The sequence below is a fragment of the Octopus sinensis genome, linkage group LG9 (genome assembly GCF_006345805.1).
Source record: "Octopus sinensis linkage group LG9, ASM634580v1, whole genome shotgun sequence".
NCBI lineage: Eukaryota > Metazoa > Mollusca > Cephalopoda > Octopoda > Octopodidae > Octopus > Octopus sinensis.
Window position 1 is genome coordinate 16,822,639 of NC_043005.1, and position 15,975 is coordinate 16,838,613.

Here is a 15,975-nt window from a genome sequence, read left to right on the forward strand (position 1 = left end):
GTGTGTGTATGCGCAGTGCATCATGTATAAATGTAGTATTAAAAACCATGGAACTTTATGAGTAGCAGATGGAAAGCCACTAACAGCATTGGTGGAATTGCTAATTACCAAATGCCGGCCTTCACAGAGGCAATGACAAATTACACACTTGAGTAGAAGCCCTATGAAGCCAAGTGAAATCATAGTTGTGGAAGATATTGGTGCCATGCAAACTGACACCTGTGCTGGTGACATGTAAAAACCTTCATTACACTCTTGGAATGGTTAGCGTTAGGAAGGGCATCCACCTGTAGAAATCATGCTAAATCAGACGAGAGTTTGGTGCAGCCCATCAGCTTACCAGCCCTGGTCAGACTGCCCAACCCATGCCAGCATGGACAATGGATGTTAAATGATAATGTATTTCTGCTTCTTGGAGCATCAGCGTTTTGAGTGGATTCGGTAGATGGAAACTGAAAGAATCCTATTGTGTGTGTGTGTACACTTCTATTTGTTTGTCATTTGACTGCAGCCATGCTAGAGCACAGCCTTTAGTTGAGCAATTTGACCCCAGGACTTATTAGAACCCCGTTGTGTGTGTATATATACTTTTATTTGTTTCAGTCATTTGACTGCGGCCATGCTGGAGCACTGCCTTTAGTCAAACAAATCATCCCCAGGACTTATTCTTTGTAAGCCCAGTACTTATTCTATCTGTCTCTTTTGCCAAACTGCTAAGTTGAGAAGTAAACACATCAGCATCAGTTGTCAAGCAATATTGGGGGGGGGGGCAGACAGAAACACACACACATATATATCCTACGGGCTTCTTTCAGTTTCTGCCTACCAAATCCACTCAAGACTTTGGTTAGCCTGAGGTTATAGTAGAAGACATTTGCCCAAGGTACCACACAATAAAGACTGAACCTGGAACTGTGGTTGGTAAGCAAGCTACTTATCACACAGTTGACGGGCTTCTTTCAGTTTCCATCTACCCAAACTTTTATATTTAATATATTTAATGATTCTAATTTGTTTATCCACATAATTGCCTCTATAGCCATTCAACTTGATCCTTCTTATAGCCATTTTTTACCTTGTGGAATTGATCTCCTAAATACATCAGTCTGTTTGAATCTTTTGAGTACTACTTAGTGTCATCTATATTGAGAATCTCTGGATCTTATCTGTGACTATATATATATATATATATATATATATATATATATATATAAACTGGCTATCCCACTGATGAAAACTGGCCTTAAGCGAATATTTTTTTGCTGGAAATAGTTAGAAACCATGGTCTGGGAATAGTTGAGATGGTAAACGTTTTTAATTTTCATTCCTTTCGAGAATTTATCCTTTTTTTGTGGCTTTTGAGATTTCTACTGCACTTTTTAGCACAACACTTTCCTATTTGGAAGCCTCTTATTATATATATATATATATATATATATATATATATATATATATATATATATATATTATATATATATATGTGTGTGTGTGTGTGTGTCTTTGACCTACTCTCTTACCAGTGTTGGTTTGTTTACGTTCCTGTAACTTAGTTCAAAAAGCGACGGCTGGAATATGTACTAGACTCTAAAATAATAAAAAAAAAAAACGTGGAGTTCATTTGTTTGACTAAACCCGTGAAGGTAATATAGTAGCATGGTCGTTGTCTAATGACTGAAACAAATAAAAGGCGTCTGTCTGTGTGTTTATGGTGGGATACATTTCTAAAATGCTAGTCTACTTTGCTGTCAACATTTTTTCTAGTAAGAAAGATCAATAAGGTTGATCCATCCATTGAGAGTTATTAATATCTATTATGCAGCTAGGTGAAACAGTTCATTGAACTGCAGATCAATACATTTGTCTTTGTTTTTGTATACATTCGCTGCTGTGCATATAGGTGATATGCTTAATTCTAGATTCCTTATTCAGCCAGCTGTTGGAAATACCTTAATTTCTGGTGGTGTTATCTAAGTAGAGAGAGCACCTTATAACTGACTATCTGATAGATCTGTAGTTCTTAGCCACTGCACTGTCCATCACCAAGGTATTTAATTCATGAATGTCCTAGTTGTATATAGAAATAAATAGGTATGCCATGTGAGGTGATGTTACACATGTATGTGTATCACACAATGTTTGCAACATGCATAATCCATGTTGACATGCAAGTGCATACAATGCATACAAATGCAGCACTTGCAATGTAGTTACATGCAACATGTACCCAATCACATGCAATGTAATGTGCATACACTTACCATTCATGCAAATATTGGGTTGTCCAAAAAGTTCGCGCCGATTTTTAAAGGAAAGAAAAAGGTCAATAAATACTTGCCATTACATTTTTAATCAACCAAATATGAACCATTTTGTTGCACAATGCATCTCCATCTTTCCTTTAACTTAAAAATACCCTCTTCCCAGAATTGAGGTGGTTTCGTGGCAAAGAATTCAAGGTATCTTTTTAGGTCATCCAAGGAATTGAAATTTTTACCATTAATACTTTTCTGCAGAGACCTGAATAAGTGGAAATCCGAAGGAGCAATATCTGGTGAATATGGACGGTGGGGTAACACATCCCAGCCGAGCCGCAGCAATTTTTGTCTAGTTTCCAAAACATCAAGTGCCGAAAATGAACTTACCTTCCATTTTAAAGGGTTACTGAATTAACACAGGTTATTGGAACATAAACCTTCTTCCACGAAAAGATAGCTTAAATTGTACTCTAAATGGAGGTGTAGTCAAATCCTATTTTATAGACTCAACCATGTTCTAAAATAAGTCGAAAGGTAAGCTACTATAAATCGGCACGAACTTTCCGGACAACCCAATATTAAAACACACTTGTTTGTACATTTAATACATTGTTTTAATGTCTACTTTTCCATGTTTGTATGGATTAGACAAGAGTATGTTGAAGCGGAGTTTGCTACAGACTGGTGCCATCACTTGTTTTCATGTGTAGTAATTATCTCGAGTCTGTGGAACAACAAACAGCCCAACCATGTTTAAGCAGAGACCTGGAAACAGACGGCACCTTGTGATTGAGACTTCTGCTTACAAAGATCGCACGTCATCTCATGGTTGGTCATACTTTTGCAGTGGACTGTAAGCGAACGTGGTGGAAGCACTCCGTCGGTTACGACGATGAGGGTTCCGGTTGATCCGAATCAACGGAACAGCCTGCTCGTGAAATTAACGTGTAAGTGGCTGAGCACTCCACAGACACGTAGTTCTCGGGGATATTCAGCGTGACACAGAGAGTGACAAGGCCGGCCCTTTGAAATACAGGTACAACAGAAACAGGAAGTAAGAGTGAGAGAAAGTTGTGGTGAAAGAGTACAGCAGGGATCACCACCATCCCCTGCTGGAGCCTCGTGGAGCTTTTAGGTGTTTTCGCTCAATAAACACTCACAACGCCCGGTTTGGGAATCGAAACCGCGATCCTACGACCGCGAGTCCGCTGCCCTAACCACTGGGCCATTGCGCCTCCTGTAAGCGAACTTCACCATCAATGAAGCCATTGTTTACAACCAACGCATACAAATGGCTGGCAAGCTTCTTTCAATTTCTGCGTACCAAATCCATTAAAAAAGCTTTATTTGGCTTGGGGCATTATTAGAACACACACACACACACACACACACACACACACACTTGCCTAAGGTGCCATGCATTGGGACTGAACCCAAACTCACTTCCGTTGGAAACTGAGTGTATCAACCACACAGTCTGTGCCAAGACACATCATTAAACGAGAGCACTTAAAAGTAATGTGTATTCAGAACGTTTTGTTTCTATAGATCATGTCGAAAATGTTCACCTTAAGTTGGTATTTCTTTACTGTTTCGTAATTAGATTCCAACACAGCCTTATCCAGTTTTGGCTGAACTAAAAGGTCACTTTTATAATCCTCACTATACTTTGTATCGTTTGTCTTTCTTTGTATATTGTTTCTCTTTCTTTCTCTCTGTGTGTGTTTGTTTGTCTGTATTTGGCTTTGTGTGTGTGCATGCGTCTGTGTTTCTTTGTGCAGGCTTGTTAACACCATTTGTTGTTTCCCCACTATCTTGGGAGGGCGGGTTGGCTCATTGTGACCATGACTGGAACATTAAGTAAAATGTCTTCTTCACCAAACCCGTGTTTTCTTTACTCTGGTTAATTCTAACGATAACTGCTCATTTAGAAACTGACAGTATAATTAACCAAGTTCGGCTGTGAAAAATCACTGAGAAATAAACAAACACCAACCGAACAACTTTGGTTAATTGTTCAAACTGTTACGTCCAGCATGAATTGATTTATTCTTTTACTGATGTCAGCCATCTGGTTGCAGTCACGCTGAGGTATTACCATATAACATCAATAACAAGCATACGCATACGTACATTTATAAACACTGCATATACATGAATATGCAGAGCTTCTGAGAAGAATTTTATCAGTGTACAAAGTTTTTTTCAAACTCCTCCTTTTCTGTATTCAATAAATGGGAAGCACTCCGTCGGTTACGACGACGAGGGTTCCGGTTGATCCGACCAACGGAACAGCCTGCTCGTGAATTTAACGTGTAAGTGGCTGAGCACTCCACAGACACGTGTACCCTTAACGTAGTTCTCGGGATATTCAGCGTGACACAGAGAGTGACAAGGCCGGCCCTTTGAAATACAAGTACAACAGAAACAGGAAGTAAGAGTGAGAGAAAGTTGTGGTGAAAGAGTACAGCAGGGATCACCACCATCCCCTGCCGGAGCCTCGTGGAGCTTTAGGTGTTTTCACTCAATAAACACTCACAACGCCCGGTCTGGGAATCGAAACCGCGATCCTACGACCGCGAGTCCGCTGCCCTAACCACTGGGCCATTGCGCCTCCACATTCAATAAATGCAATAAGCATAACAAGTCTGATATACCTACTTGAGTTAAAAAAAAAAAAAATTAAAAAAAAATCATACAAAGATCAGTTATACTGGTCAGCCATTTTGCAGATGTGAAAATGTCTTTGAAAATCAGCGAGAAAAAGAATATATCTGAAGATGCGGATCTTTTCCGTTTGAACGGCAGTTTTTAACATAATTTCTAGGTAACTAAAAAAATTTTAAACTGCGTATACTGGTAGAATGTGTTTATAAAACATCTTTTTCTCTAGGCTTTATTGAGAAAATTCTATGGTTTGTAAGATATTTGTTATTCTTTTTCTGCAATTTCAACCAATCAAATACGTCTATTGAGGTAAAAAAAACCTTCTGTGCCGTATGAATGTCTCTCGTTTAAGAAACAGATTGGGTTTCTTTTCATTAGTGAAGAAAAAAAAGATGCCCTTCCCCCACCCTAACCCTAAAACATTGAAATACAATAGATCGATACTAGAGTCATAATTATGGGTGACAATTTCATATGACACCGCTAGAAAAAACTGCCGTTCAAACCGAAAAGATCCGAAGCTGCTTTTGAAAACGGTTGCTTTTCTACCCATATTTATTAACATTTATTCCTATACCATTGGTGTACTTTCTTAGTACTGACCTTGAAAAGCTAGGGTTTTCAGGTAAAGAAAGGGATGATACCTGTACATATTTTACCAGGTGGTATATTAAGTTAGACATGGCAATAAGAATAATTAATGTAAGACAGCATTTTTTAATTTTTGAAGCAAATGTAACCACCACCACGTGTTAATGACAACAAATCAAAGTATCGGCAAAAGAGACCGATAGAATAAGTACTAGGCTTACAAAGAATAAGTCCTGGGGTCGATTCACTCGACTAAAGGCGGTGCTCTAGCATGGCCGCAGTCAAATGACTGAAACACGTAAAAGAGTAAAAAAGATTATTAAGGGAAAGTGAAAAATTAATTTTATCTAAGTTGAAATGGTATTTTATATTTTTACTCAAAATATAACCAAGTTTTACATTTTCATTTAGGATTTTTTCAAAATTTATTTTTTGTTTAAATTACAAGTTATTGTTCCTCATGCTTGCTTTACACATACCTTAAACAGTGATTTGTGGAAAATAAGTCAACGTACATACATTAAAATAAACCTACATATTCTATATTTCTTTCCTGGGACTTTGACCAGTGTTTCTAGCTGAAATGTGTTAAAGAAGCTAAACATGCACGTCTTGCCTTCATCAGCAGATGATGATAGTAATCAGTAAGCATTGATGTATTAAAAACAAGACAAAACTATCAGACTTAACTAAAATCAGCTGAAAATTCAAGAAAGCTCAAATACCACCCTCCTTCTAAAGTCTCTGGGATCTTTTCGGTTTGAACGGCAATTTTTTCTAGCGGTGTCATATGAAATTGTCACCCATAATTATTACCCTAGTATCGATCTATTGCATTTCAAACTGTTTTAGAGTTAGGGTTGGTTAGGGGTGGCGGGAAGGGTATCTTTTTTTCTTCGGAAATGTAAATAAACCCAATCTGTTTCTTAAACGAGGGACATATTCATACGGCACAGAATGTTTTCACCTCAATATACGTCATTGATTGGTTGAAATTGCAGAAATTGAAGAAAAAAAAACCCCAACAAATATCTTACAAACTATAGAATTTTCTCAATAAAGCCAAGAGAAAAAGATGTTTTATAAACACATTCTACCAGTATACGAAGTTTAAAATTTTTTAGTTCCTAGAAATTATGTTAAAAAACTGCCGTTCAAACCGAAAAGATACAGTCTCTGTACTAGAAAGTATTCTTTCGGGATCAAATATAGCATGATCCGCTGACAAAGACTATAAATACACATTTTTCATTTACAAATTTGGATCAATGACCAAGGAAACTAAAATGAATAGATCAGTGGCTGTGTGGTAAGTAGCTTGCTTACCAACCACATGGTTCCGGGTTCAGTCCCACTGCGTGGCATCTTGGGCAAGTGTCTTCTGCTATAGTTCTGGGCCGACCAATGCCTTGTGAGTGGATTTGGTAGACGGAAACTGAAAGAAGCCAGTCGTATATATGTGTTTGTGTATATGTTTGTTTGTGTGTTTGTTTGTCCCCCTACCATTGCTTGACAACCGATGCTGGTGTGTTTACATGCCCGTTACTTAGCGGTTCGGCAAAAAGCGTCCGATATAATAAGTACTGGGCTTACAAAGAATAAGTCCCGGGGGTCGATTTGCACGACTAAAGGCAGTGCTCCAGCATGGCCGCAGTCAAATGACTGAAACAAGTGAAAAAGTATGTATGCTAATTTTCTTGTATGCTCTTGATGTCATACCGTTTAATCAATGTTGATATTACCGCTCTGGCATTTGAAAATTTTCCTATTGAGCCGTTTAACCTCTTGCTTGAAGAAATAACTTCATTATACGTACATATACGCGCACGCACATTTTCTTTTTCTGTTTTCCCCTTTCTATCTCTGCGCGATTTTCCGCTCAATAATAACGTATTGAATGGCCTCGGCCGGTCATAAATGAAAGGAAAGCCATCGGACAATTGCGAAACAAATTAATTGTTTAAGCTAGCATTTATTATTTATATTTATGTATCTAAACAATGTTTTGATCTTAACCAGTTTCTCATTAAATACTCATGATAAATGATACACAATACTTTTTATTCGAGTTTTCCTTAAGTACCTTTCAGAAAGGACCCCCCGATAGCAGTAGCGATGGGGTGAAGGGAGCGGTCCGAGTCGGATGATGCTTTTTTTTTTTTTTTTATGGAGGCGGCACTTTATGGTCTTACTCTTTTACTTGTTTCAGTCATTTGACTATGGCCTTGCTGGAGCACCGCCTTTGGTCGAGCACATCGACCCCAGGACTTATTTTTTTGGAAGCCTAGTACTTATTCTATCGGTCTCTTTTGCCGAACCGCTAAGTGACGGGGACATAAACACACTAGCATCGGTTGTCAAGTAATGCTAGGGGGACAAACACAAACACACGTGCATATATATACATATATACGACGGGCTTCTTTCAGTTTCCGTCTACCAAATCCACTCACAAGGCTCTGGTCGGCCTGAGACTATAGCAGAAGACACTTGTCCAAGGTGCCACGCAGTGGGACTGAACCCGGAACCATGTGGTTGGTAAGCAAGCTACTTACCACACAGCCACCGTTATTACTTTTTCGATTAAAGTAACTTATAACATATTCGGGACGTGACATGAATAATTGCATAGGGGACCGGGTGAGGGAAGAGATTCAAAAAGTCTGCTAGCCGTTGGGACCGTCCTGGCCTTGCACTACAGTTTTTTTCGGCTATTGTAGGTTTTAACTTTGATCAGCCTTTTTGTTACAGTTTCACGTCGGTTCCGTGCAATACTTAGTAACCTACAACTATAATTCACTGGTTACATCAGTTCAGTTGATCGAACAACTACAGTAGTCCGCTTAGAAACCGACAGAGATCCATGTTTTAGCTTTTAACTTAGTTTTGAATGCGTGTAACCGCCTGTTGTAATCGTTTGTGTGTATCCAGTGTATGTCTGTGCTTCTATTAATCTCCGGTTTATGTGTGTGTGTGTGTGTATATAATCGCTAAGTGTGTTTGATTAGATTGGCGGCAAAGATTTTTTTTTTTTTTGTATGTGAATACCATTGACTTCTGAAGTGCTGTGAGTTGTAAAACTGTTTTTAACCTTTTAACCGTGTGAAAATATGAAAGATTAAACTAAAGTAACATATTATGTCTGCACTGTAATATTGTGTCAGATGAATAACGAAGCTCTTAACAGGTTTACTGTTTTGATAAGGTTTTAAAATGTTTTTGCTGAATTTTTATTTTCGTTATTATCGTTTTATTCCTCTTTTCTTTTGTGATTATAATTAAAATCTTTCGTGACTGGCAGTTCTAATTGGAAATAAAGCACTGTTTCCATTAATTTTCAAAATAATTAAAAATTCTTGAGTCAAATGAATTTAGTTGCTGTTTAGCCACAGGTCAGCCCCTCATGTAGCGGATATGGTCAAAGGTGTTTCTAGTAATTTTTCCGGTAAATTTTTATATGAACACCCGCACCATTTTCACTAAGAAAAAAATTCGGATTTTTTGTGTGGAATCAAGTACCCTGACCTCCTAATATGCTACAAATCCCTTATTTTGGTTCGGAAAAAAGGGGGTGGGAGCGAGGGGATATATTAATAACGAACCATGTAATTCACTCTGGAAAATCTATTTTTCTAACAAGATTTTTCCTAAACACAAGATATAGTCTATACATTTAGGATGTTTTTAGGATCTTTTCGGTTTGAACGGCAGTTTTTAACATAATTTCTAGGTAACTAAAAAATTTTGAACTTCGTATACTGGTAGAATGTGTTTATAAAACATCTTTTTCTTTTGGCTTTATTGAGAAAATTCTATAGTTTGTAAGATATTTGTTGTTTTTCAATTTCTGCAATTTCAACCAATCACTGACGTCTATTGAGATAAATAACATTCTGTGCCGTATGAATGTCCCTCGTTTAAGAAACAGATTGGGTTTATTTACATTTGTGAAGAAAAAAAGATACCCTTCCCCCTAACCCTAAAACAGATTGAAATGCAATAGATGGATCTTTTCCTTTTGAACGGCAGTTTTCAACACAATTTCTAGTTAACTAAACACTTTAACTTCGTATACTGGTAGAATGTGTCAAAATAAAACATTTTTTTCTCTTGGCTTTCTTGAGAAAATTGTAATTTGTAAGTTTAACGTAGTTTAATTTTTCGAATTTTAACCAATCAATGGCCTCTATTGAGCTGCGTCTAAAACTGAGACAAAATCGTCCCTAACCCTAAATTTTAGCCTTTGTTTTTTTTTCTTAATTGTTATCCTTAAATTAATTAAACAATTAAGAAAAAAAAAACGAAAGCCAAAAACTCAGAGCAAAAACAAAACGAATAATTTTAGACACGCGTAACCATTAAATTAATTTAACAATTAAGAAAAAAAAAACGAAAGGCTAAAATTTAGGGTTAGGGTTAGTGACAGGATGTTGTCTCAGTTTTAGACGCAGCAAATGATTTTAGCGCAATAGAGGCCATCGATTGGTTAAAATTCGAAAAATTAAACTACGTTAAACTTACAAATTACAATTTTCTCAAGAAAGCCAAGAGAAAAAAATGTTTTATTTTGACACATTCTACCAGTATACGAAGTTTAAAAGTGTTTAGTTAACTAGAAATTGCGTTCAAAAGGGAAAAATCCCACAAACGGGTTTTTCTCGACAGGTTCTGCCCTACCAAATTTACTCAAAAGGCTATATTATATGTGCCAGACTTGAGCTATATATATATTAGATATATTTAAGTCCACCCAGGTGGACTTAAACTCAAAGCCATGCACTTGCAAAGCAAACTACTTGACTACAACACAGTATTATTACAAACACGACTGACCTTATCTTTTGTCATTCTGGCATCGTGTTACATGTCAATATTAGGAATATTTATTTATGGCGAATATAAAAGTTGGAAGAAAAAAAAAAAAAAAAAACGAATTTAAATAAAGAGTAAATCCAAGTGTGACTAACCTGAATTTTCTATTCAATGGATTTTTAATGTGACATGTCTAGCTGGGAAGTAATATTCTCATGTATTGTTACTTTTACCATAAACAGCTAACAGAAATATATTCTAAGTCACATACATATACAACCTTTTTTTTTTTAAATAAAAGAAATGTTTTAATTGTCCGAACAACAATATTCTATGCTAAATTAGGTCTCTTTGCTCCACTGAGTTGTGATTTACATTTCTAAGTTGGAACCATTTGCGAGCTTTATTTTTTTTTCTTCAAAAAGTCAAACACTTGTGTGTGTGTGTGTTGTGGGGAAAGTGGAGTAGGGTTCCTTTCTGCTAGTCATACAAACAATATGGTTTATTCCTTCCCAGCCTAGACAAACAAACACTTTTCTTCTTTGACCTAAATTATTATTACTATTATTTAATTTCTATTTACCTTGTGCATTGAAATCCTGTAGATGTTGACTTTGTCCCCTCCACTCTCCCATAAAATAGGACAGGTAAACAGTTCAATTAACAGTACTCCCTCCTTTACAAATTTGTATTTTGTGATCTCATTATTTATTATTATTAAAGGCGACAAGCTGGCTGAATCAGTAACATCCTGGACAAAATTCTTTGTGGCATTTCGGCCATCTTTACATTCTGAGTTCAAATTCCATTGAGGTTGATTATGTTTTCATCCTTTCTGGGTTGATGTCATAAGTGCCAGTCAAGTCTTAGGGTTGATGTAATCCTGAAATTTCAGGTTTTGTACCTATATTAGAAAGGATTATTATTATTAGTTTTTGCTGTACTGTCTTCTGCCTTATGAAATACGTGTGGTTAGGGAGCTTGCTTCCTAGCTACATGGTTTCGGGTTCAGTCCCACTGCGTGGCACTTTGGGCTTGTGTCTTCTACTATAGCCCCAAGTCGACCGAAGCTTTGTGATTGAATTCGGTAGGCGGAAGTTACTGCCATGTGTGTATGTGTGCGTATAGCTGCTCAGTGCCTCTCCGAAAGAGAGAGAGAAGGATTGTCGATGTAAGAAACCTGGATTCTATGGAGTTCTGTGCAATATGCATGAATATAAAGCATTCAATAGGTTTCCCCATAATTGTTGCTTGGGGGACTGTCCTCTGTGCAGTCAGTTTCAGTTCTGTGTCCACAAGTTTAATGTCTAGTGGCATCTACACTTCAATGTCATGGTGGTCAGATTGAATTGCTCCCTGTTATTTAAAACCATGTCCAGTCTAGCAAGGATGTCCACTTTCCTATTTCTGCAGCAATAGCTCAAGACTTAGTAGATACAAAAAAAATGAGTGGACATCCTTGCTAGACTGGACATGATTTTTAAATAACAGGGGAGACAATTTAATCTGACCACCAAGACATCGAAGCTGTCACATTTGCATATTCCACTGGGATATAGATAGGATTTGTCTACTTGTGACTTCATGGTCAATCCACATTACTCCAGACTAGGACATAGAAGTATCCATGTTAAAATGTGATCAATGTCACTTTTAATGGGGTGGTTGGTGTTAGGAAGGGCATCTAGCTGCAAAACCATGCCAAAACACACAGTAGCCTGGAGTAGTCTTCTACCTGCTGGTTCCTTCAAACAATCCAACCCATGCCAGCATGGAAGCCAGATGTTAAATAACGAGATGATATACACTTGAGAAATCGGGAAACTGGCCCCTAAACATCTTATGGAGTAATGTGGATTGACCATGAAGTCACAAGTAGACAAATCCTATCTATATCCCAGTGGGATATGCAAATGTGACAGCTAGAATGGGGGGAGAGGGCAGCACCAGCACTCAGTTAGTACTTATTTTAGTGAAGTAGACTAGAGCTATATGAAAATGGTGAAGTAACTTGCTCAAGGACACATGCAACCTGGTTTAGGAATGAAACTCACAACCTTTTTATCATGAGCTCAATACCCACTATCTATCACACAGTGATTTCACAAATCTTTAATTAAAACATTACACGAGCAAACTACTTTTGTTCTGAGTTCAAATCCTTGATCTTCATTCTTTTTTACCATTTTTTTCCTTCCCATTTTTTTTGGGTATTAATCCATGAGAGTTTCTGTTTAGCAAAGCTGGCATTTAAACTGTCACTTCCTTAGTTGGGAAACAGTTTTTGTTCTTTGCTATGACATGTTCAAAGCTGTTTCACTAATTATTTTGTATTTGTGTATATGTATTTATTTTATATTCATTCAGTTTTAAAATAACGATTCTTTAATGTATAAACTATAGTTTTTCGCTGTAGCATTTTTTAATCTTTTTTCTTTTTTCTTTTTTTTTTAAACATTTCCCCCTCCCGCTCTTTCCGTAAACCATTTGTGTGATGGCCCTTTGTAAATGTGAACATTTATTCCCATTTGTATTGTTGTAGCCAATATAGAAATTCTCAAACTGCTAAATATCAGTGCACCCCACCCTCACCCCTTTCTTGAAACTTTTTCTTTTAATGAGAAGGCGGTCTGTGTCCCTATAATTAATTTTCCCTCACCATTGGGGTTGGATAAATTTAGAAGTTTAAACATAGCAATTTGTCATTACACCCTCACAGCCTCACTCAGCACCTCTACCCCAACCTCTATTTGTGAGAAACATAGAGCTTGTGGATTTACTGCTAAAATGTGTGGCATGGGAGCTTCTATGCAATTGCTCAACTTGCAGAAAACAGCAGTCAAATTTTCTTCAAATTCTATATTAACCCTTTAGCAATTAAACCGGCCATATCCGGCCAAAAGTATTCTGCCTATTTTATGCTCAAACTGGCCAGATCTGGTCTCTCATACCAGCCCTACAATATCGTTTTGAAAATTAACAGCTGCCTCATCAAAATCTCATAGCACCAAGATAATGCCTGATTAGTTCATGGCAATGTGGATAAAAAAAGGATTAATTTGGGCAGAATAATGTGAACACTAAAGGGTTAAGGAAAGGATGCACTGGATAATGTAGTCCCAAATACTTGTAAATATGATGGAATGGTCATGGCTGGAATGTCTTGATGTTGTTTTTTTTTATCAGGGTTGACTTTTAAGGTTAAGCAATAACTTCCAAAGCACCTGACTGAAAAGCAAGAGTGGAATGGGTTAAAATAGCACACACACGGCTTTACTTGTTGGCTACCAAATCCATTCACAAGGCTTTGGTCAACTTAGGGCTATAGCAGACAGTTGCCCAAAATGTGATGCAGTGGAATTGAACTCCAAACTGAGTGACTGTGAAGTGAACTTCCTAACTACACAACCATACCCGTGCCTTCTGTTTCATTTTAATTTGTAGAACTTAGAAACTATCACTCCAAGTTCCTATTTGCAACACTCTTTTTCTTAATTAATTCTGTCTCACTTGGAGGCCCAGCATCACACCCCAGTGTATCACTGATCAGTTATATATTCTGTCCAACACTTCTTTGCCTAACTGGATACAGAGAATTATACTCTATGACAAAAAAAACTGGTTATCTTTAACCCTTTGCAGACGGTAAGAGGTACTGACTACATTGAAACATTGCGTGCGCAGTGTGATGTCTTGCTCTGTGCAGCACTGTGTTCTCAAATCTCCCAGCCAGGCATTCCAGCAGTAAACCTTCGGTACATTCCAGCAAGATTTCCTTCAGAATTTTGGAACATACATCAATGATTGTGGCCGTTGCCAGCTTCGCCTGGCCCCCGTGCCGGTGGCACATAAAAAGCACCATCCATCCGTGGCCGTTTGCCAGCTCCGTCCGGCACCTGTGCGGGTGGCACGTAAAAAGCACCCACTACACTCACGGAGTGGTTGGCATTAGGAAGGGCATCCAGCTGTAGAAACATTGCCAGATCAGACTGGGCCTGATGCAGTCTTCTGGCTTCACAGACCCCAGTTGAACCGTCCAACCCATGCCAGCATGGAAAGCGGACGCTAAATGATGATGATCAAGCTATCATGAATGATTATCCAAGAACCAACAACCTATGTGAAGGCTGGAACAAAAAATTTTATCTTGTTGGCCACCCATCTTTCTGGAAACTTATTTGAATGATTCAGAAGGAAAAGGCTGTTGTGAATGCAGTGATAGCAAGGGGACTCAGTCGGTGAACCACCAAGGAAGAAAACAAAGTATGTGTTAGACTAAAGAATTTATGTAAAGACTACACAGAAGGAAGGAAAAAACCTTGATCAAGTGTTATGTGGACTTGGTTACAACATAAGATTCTAGTTATTAAATTCTCTTTTTGAAGGTTAATAAAAAACAGTGTTCTCATGTTTAAACATGAGACAATTTCATCTCAATCGAAGGAGAGGGGGCTTTCTCCGTCCGGGTTGCGGATCCGTGGAATAAGCTGCCGGACGAAATAGTGAAGATGCTGACGACCGCTTGGTTCAAAGTCTCTCTTGACCAAAAATGGCCTGAACTCTTTGTATGACCACCCTCCCTGTACATAACTCCCTGTCCCCTACATGGCCTTGCTTTTGCTTTTTGAGCCAATAAAAATTGAATTGAATTGAAATACATTTGATTTTCATAAATTTTAAACGTATAAATCTATATATTAAGAAATGGAGGTTACACAGGTATATGATATATTATGAAAACAGATTTTATTCAAAACCAGTTTTTAAATTAGACCTACTTTATTCTACTTCTTTTACCAATAGTGTATCTCTCAATAAACTTATTGTGCCGTTTTTTACCTGCGTCACTATTACCATTCACCTGTGGTGGGATATAGAAGCGCAGTTTCTCTTTGTCTGAAGGAAAAAGTTGGTATGCTAAATCTCGGGCCCTCCTGTTACCATTTCTGGTAATGCCTGGTAGCCACAAACTGAAGAAGCTGCAGTAGTAGTAGATTGATCACATAATCATTGTGCAAACATGATTTCTGTTCATGTCTAGTTTATCTTGAATCTAATCTTTATATATAAACGTGAGGTTGTGTGCTGTCTGTCCCCTACGATTTAGATTCCTAACTACTCCCACATTTATAGTCGTGATTCATATCGAGCCCTTCTGGGTATTAGCGCGCGTCTATGATGAGTCTACGATTTAAAAAAAAATTTACCATCAATTTTTCACATTTTTAATGCATTTTTGGCATATATAAGGGAAGTAACTCTCTAAAAATTAAATCTCAGAACGTAAAAAAGCTACAGTAACACACCCCCCTTTGTGGTTAGCCATATTGAGATGGCTATTATACTTTACATCTCTAAAAATGCTTATATAGTTATTTCCCTTACAAACCCAAGCAACGCCGGGCGATACTGCTAGTTTCAGATATAATTTGGTGAGAAATTAGAATTTAAACCTTGTTTAGCATGCACACACACATACACACAAAACAATTTTTTTTATACCTGTCTGTTTGTTCACCTGTCATGTTTTAGTTGAAAAAACCAAAAAAAAAACCCATTTCTCAAATTTCTCACACTCTAAAAAACACTCTTTATTATATCTGCTCATTTTATCTGTGTTTAAAAAGTAAACTTGTATATTTTTGTCATA

The 15,975-nt window shown here is 37.5% G+C and overlaps 1 protein-coding gene across 7 annotated transcripts in view; it reads left to right on the forward strand.

Moving 5' to 3' along the window:
* LOC115215522 (afadin) overlaps positions 1–15,975 on the forward strand; it is a 232,217-nt gene that overhangs the window by 45,424 nt on the left and 170,818 nt on the right. The window lies entirely within an intron of this gene.